The following is a 6,704-nucleotide window of genomic DNA, read 5'->3' as shown; positions in this document are numbered from 1 at the left end:
GAATTTGAAAACTCAGAGAGACTTTACAAACTCTTTTATTATAGCAATATTTTGTAGTATTCAATTCTGAATTTCACTGGACTTAAAATATTATCCCCAAAATGATTCAAAGCCAGCCCTCCTTCATTGCTTTTTTTTTGTAAGTGTACAATTCAGTGCCTTTTTAGTACATTTATAAAATTGTGCAACCATCACCCACAATCCAGCATTATTAGATCATTTCCAACACCCCAAAATCTTCCCTCAAGCCTGAGTGTAGTCAATCCCCATTAACAGCCTCAGCACAAAGCGACCACTGATCTGCTTCTGTCTGTATAAATTTGCCTTTTCTGGACATTTCATTAAATGGAGTCATACAATTTGTAGTCGACTGCCTCTGTCTTCCTTCACTTAGCGTAATGCTTCCATGTCATAGTCTGTATCGGTACTTCACCTCTTTTTACTGCTACATAGTATTCCATTATATTCATTCACCAGTTGATGGTTGTTTAGATTGTTTCCCCTTTGGGGTTATTAGGAATTATGTTGTTATAGATATCAATGGGCACATCTTTATGTGGGCATTTGCATGTATCGCTTTTATGATGTTTTAAAAAATCCAACAAAGACCTTAACTCAGATGCTTAGGAAAAAATGAGAGAGAATGCACCCAAATAATAATAATGCTTATTTAAAATGGTAGGATTATTGGTGGCTTTTTTTTCTTCCCATTTTTCTATACAACATGCAGCGTTATTATACCACCTGTAGTTAAGCCGTTAGGACCCACACCTCCCATAGTACCTCTTAAACTCACTTCATTCTCAATCGAACTAGTTAATGCTGACCTTCCTGTAGTTAACACTTTCTTTTCTTTTCTTCATCCCAACCACCTCTTTTGGTATCTAATTTCAAATTTTACAGCAAGATATCTTTTCCTCTTTTCCCTTAATTCTATACAACTTATTTCACTTAACTCTAATCGTATCCTCAATCCTAGTTCCAAATATTACTAGAAAGCAAGGTCACTTCTCACGTGTTCCCTAAAATCCTTGCCTCTTTAGAAATTAATTACAGGTAACCTAGTCTCAAGACCTCATGTGGCTACGTACTTGTTTTCTGGCAATCACCAACGGCACTGGGGCAAATTCCAGGTTCTCCAGTTGAGAATGAATACACTGCCCAGGGCTCCGAAGACTTTTGCCACGACATGAACCTCCGTAGATGCTGGGATCTTACAGGCTGAGGAAAGTCTAGCAGCCTTGTGGCTCATTCTCCCTGTAATTTCTTTGCGAGTTCACCTAAGAGCTGAACCGGAACAGCCTTTGCTCTCTGCTGCTATTTTTCACTACTCAAATGATCTTAAAGAACTCAACTGTTTAATAACATAAATCAGAACCTGTTGCTCTTTGCTTATAATTCTTCAGCGGCTTTCTATTAAACTTAGAAAAATGTTTAAATTCTCACTTCGATTCATGCGGAGCCCCACAGGATCCGGCCCTGCTTACTTCTCTCTCACCTTCTGCCATCCTACCCCTGTCCTCCTATGTTCCAACCCCCCAGATCTGCTTTCTGATCCCCAGTGTGCCCGGGTTTGTCTGGCCTTAAGACCTTTGCGCACGGTGTTCTTTCTGCCCGGATTGCTTTTTCTAGTTATTTAAAAGCAAGCGTCTCACCTTTTAGATCTCAGCTGAAATGTCACCACAGTGAGACTTCCCGACTTCTTTGTCCACAGAGGTTCTTCTTTGTCATTCTCTATCTCAGCACCCTGTTTTCCTTCTGCATAACGTTTAGATCGTCATTGTCTGTTTCCTTGTTGATCGTCTGTCTCCTCCGTAGATTAAACATATACGTCCCAAGAGAGCAGGGACTTATTTCTGCTTTTCTCACCGCTCACTATACACGTAGCGCATAGAAATGAAACACATATCTACTAGGTGAAATAAATTAAGTGGAAGGGAACCTAAAGTCACCTAGTATATCCTCCTCAGTCCTTTCGAAATCATGCCTAATGGATTCAGCATAAAAACTTGTGGTCATAGCAAATTCTCTACGTGGGCCTCTCAAACTGTCAGTTAATTCTAATGTATACTGAGTGGAAACCTTTCTGTCTGGAACTTCCATCTACTTGGCATCTGGAGTTACACATAATACACTTAATTCTTTTCAATGTCACTTTCAAATATTTGAATATGGCTATCTCATCCTCCCCACACACCACACGTGTTCTCATTCCTCAGAGAAACTGTTCCAACTGCTTCAATTACTTCTCTCCCCTGCAGACCCCATCACAGGCATTTTTCGATGAATGTGTGCTTAATTTGACGCATCTGAAATAGAATTGAATATGAAGAATACTGTGGGATAATTATCGCCTTTATTTTAGATATGACCACTCTGTATAAGCAATGTAAATCTGCAAAACTTTTTCTCTTCTTTCTAACGAACATGTCATGCGGGTAATTTATATCAAGTGTGCAATCAACCAAAACCACTGCTTTTATGTTCCACTTGTGAACTCAAGTCTCCCTTACCGGGTACATCTAATTGCTTGAACTAACGATGGATTCTATCTTTCAACTTGTTAGTTTTGATCCATCATTCTCACCTGTCTAGATCTCTTTGAATCTTGTTCCTGTCAGCTTAGTGCTGTCCCCTGACTACGTGTCAACTGAACACGTAACAAGCCCATTCTCTTTGACTTTATTCAAGTTGCCAGTCAAAATGCTGAACAAGGCAGAGCACTTTGGCTCAACCTGGAGAGATCTCCTCCAGGTAGTCATGGCACCTTCATCATCAAGCTTTAGGTGTGGTCATTTAGTCAGGCACGGGGTCACACCAATGCCACGCTGTTCCTTCTTGTTCAAGTGCTTTGCTGCAGCTCTTGCATGTTCTGTCTATAGCTGCCCCTTGATTTATCAGCCTACAGAGCATAGCAGAAAAGAAAATGCAATTAATCTGGGTGGTTTTTTTTTTTCTCGGTGAACGGCACAGGAAGCAGCCTAGAAACCGCAGAGGGGATGTGGTTCTTTGGGACAAAGGCTCTGTCTTGCACTAGGCGACTGATTCATTCAGTCACACCATCTCCTGTCTTGTCGATTTGCCTCACAGCATGTCACTTCTCACTTCTCTCATCTGCCACCTCCATCTCCCTCTCTCGGCCCTCTCTCAAGGTTTACCCGCATTTGGATGAAGGCTAGGAAGTTCTAAGTGAGAGATTTGCTCCCGTGCAACAGTAAGAAGAGGTAATAAATCTTGTAATGAAGCTCTGAGGCAGCCTTCCTGGGTGGCCCATGGCATCCCCTTTAAAAATTCTAGCTCTTTCTGCCCTTCTGTTCCTCTTTAGTACTTTCTCACCCTCCATTCCCAGGAGCGAACTTCCACCTTACTCGAAGCAGAAGCTGACAGACCTGTTTCCACACACAGGGGAAGAAACTTATTTTCTTCTGTACAGAGTCAGTGAACCCTTGCCCCGTGCTGTGGAGCTGACTGGCTCTCCTGGGGTCTGAAGGGTTTCCTCCTGCAAGCACGCAGTCTTCTTCCTTCTCTGTCAGCGGGCTCCTTCAGAAGCTGCCGACCCTGCAGGTGCCCGGGGTAGGGGGGTCAGAGACCCACCTGTGCCCAGAGAAGACCTGTGGGGGACGGGGGGAGGAAGGGGGTGCGAGGTTCTTCTTTCTGTGGTTTGTTGGCTTGTATTTCCGCTTTCTCCCTCTTATGTACTAACTGCCCATTTCTTGTCGCCCATACCTCATTTTTTCCTGCTTTCCCCCCAATCCCTCCCTTCAACCTTCAACGATTCCCCTTGGTTCCAGGGGAGATGAAAACAGCATTAATTGGTAGCTGTAGAGAAGGACTCATCCGGGTCCTTGGGACTCCTGCCCAGAGCTCTGCATGCGTGTTTAAGCAATCCCTTTTCGTCCTCACACTTTTTTCATGATGACACCATTCCTGCCACTTTAGTAACTGCCTATTTCCGATGAAGAGCTGGAGCACGGTTAAATGGTAGGTGGGGGAAATGCTGCTCCCTTGGTTTTGCTTTGAAGTTGTATACCCTCCCCAAGTGCTATGGACTGAATTTTGTCCCCTGCCCCAAATTCATATGTTGAACCTCTACTTCCCAACGTGATGGGAATCTTCGGGAGGTGATTAGGTTTAGATAAGGTCGTGAGGGTGGGGCCCTCATGACGGGATTAGTGCCTTAGAAGAAGAGATACTTGGGAGACATCTCTCTCTTGGCACCCCCATCCCACCCTCATATGAAGACAGAAGAAGTTGGCAGTGTATAAGCCAGGAGTAGGGCCCTTGCCAGTCAGCTGGCACCTTGATCTAGGACTTCCCAGCCTCTGGAAATGTGAGAAAATACATTTCTGTTGTTTAAGCCACCCAGTTTGTGGTATTTTGTTATGGCAGCCAGAGCAGATTAATACGAATTCCCAAGCTAATTATTTGTTATCTTCCATAATGTTTGTTTTCCAAATGTGCCATTTGCACTCAGATCTACATGTAAATTGAATTAGCTAATTAATACAGGTAGAAAGTACCTCAGGAAAGGAGTCTCTGGTGGCTTCATTCCCTGTTAATTCCCATATATTTATATATCTTCACCTGGAACTCCTGGATTAAACTATCCTGGCTCCTCACTTAATCGTAAAGTACTTAGACAATTTTATCCAAACGTTCCTCTGTCCACACAGCCTTGATATCCAATTTTTTCCTTAAACTTTACACTTATCTTGCCCTAAATTAGCTTTTTGAGGTGAGGACCCAAGCGATGATCCTATTTTGAGGCCAAGTCCATGCATGTGTTTTATCCTCATGCCCTGTTCTCCCTGCTAAAACATTCAAAATTAGGTGGTAAAAGACAGGTATCTGGTTTCCTTTTCAGGAGTCGAAAGGATTCAAAGGGCCAGCTCTTCACTGATGTCCACGGTGATAATGATGACCCTTAACCTTTATGAGTTCTCACTCCTTTACACACGTATATCATAGAATCCTTACCACAAATCCTATGAAGTAATGGGTATTATCTTCATTTTGTGGATGAAGGAATTGAAGCAAAGCTAGATGAACCGCCACCGACGACACGGTCAGGGAGCGATGTCAGGATTCGAACCTGAGCCGTCTAAATCCAGAACTCACATTCCTGACTGTTGAGTTGCTGATGTATTTGTTGGGCACACCATCTAAGAGAAGCAAAAAGACGAAGAGGAAGGGCCTAACAGGGAGTCATGAGCAGCCTCGACTTTCTCTCGCTGCAGCTGACTTCTTATGAGGGCTCGAATGCTAACTACTTCTTTCGTGTGGAAAGATTACTGAATATCACAGTGGCCAGTTAGCTTTCTGTTGCCAGGTGGGAAGTCTCCTGGTTTACTGCATTTGAATGACCCACACTTAATACTACACTGAATACCTCCCCTCCATCTGGAAAAAAAAGTTTCAGGTGAGGAATTTAGGCGTGTGTGGGAGCGTGTTAGCGCTAGGCCGATGTGGGGCTGAGCCAGTAACCCTTATTCAATGTCAAAGCGAAGGTCGGCCACTTCAAACCCCTATAACACTGTTCCGTGTTTCACTTCACTAGTGGTGCTTTCCGCGTACAGCTCTTTGCCACATTCATGGCTAGAAGGTATTTGGCCCACACAGAAGGAATAAAGACGATTGTGGTTATATCTGGCTACTGAGAACAGAAGATTCCTCAAACAATTTCCTGCTGCCAGCAGGGTGGTACAAAGAGCTGCTGTCAGGCAGGCTATTAAACAATACAAAGATTCCCTAAAGACAGACTTAAGAACTTACAGCATCTGCCTTCAGTCATGGGAGACCATCACAAAAACACACTCTCGTGTGTCTATTTGAACAGCAGCAAAGGCAGCACAGTGTAGCCATCTAATCAATATGCTCTGGACTGAATGGAAATCGGGTCACCGGGGCAGGGGGTGCAAAGGGGTCCCCTGCTCCTCCGGTCAAAACCCAACTCCCCTTCTTAGAGTAAATCGGTACTTAGCAAGTGACAAAACAAGCACCTGTCATCATTTTCTGTCCCGGCGGTCCTCTCATTACCTTGCATGTGGAGGTCTTTGCTCGTAATGAGATGGCAGGCTCTTCACAACTGGAGTCAGCACAGGAAAAGGGCTGCTTTTGGAATCGGCGTACTTGGGCTCCCATGCGGGCTCTGCCACTTCATGATCGGTGACCTTCGGCACGATACTTAACTGCTTTATCCTGTTTGTGGTTTAATCTTGGCTTCTTCTCAAGACTGTCATAAGGATTCAACCCTCATAGCACCTGATGGCTGCTCAATAAAGTAAACATCGACTCTGTCCTCTTTGAGAGAACGGACGACATCAGTTATTTCTGCATCCTTAGCTCCTAGCAGGTGCCTTGGCACGTGCTAAATATCAGAAGATGTGTGTGGAATAAGTTAATCTTATAATTTCTCTTGTACATTAAAACCCCTCACTCTGTGTTGGTCATCTGGTTGGTTCTCAAATACTCTTTGAAAGAAAAATGCTTTTGTAAAAAATTCAAATTTATTTACATACAATGAGTTATTATATTATTATATTTATATATTTCTAAGTTATACATCACCTTTTTACATCATACATAATATGTATTATATGTTATATGTATTGCATATAATAAATTACATATTATTTTATATATAATAAATTGTATATTATTTTACATATAATAATATATAATACATATTATATGATATATTATTA

The sequence above is a fragment of the Pteropus alecto genome, unplaced genomic scaffold (genome assembly GCF_000325575.1).
Source record: "Pteropus alecto unplaced genomic scaffold, ASM32557v1 scaffold106, whole genome shotgun sequence".
Lineage (NCBI taxonomy): Eukaryota > Metazoa > Chordata > Mammalia > Chiroptera > Pteropodidae > Pteropus > Pteropus alecto.
Note: the sequence above shows the minus strand (reverse complement) of the source record.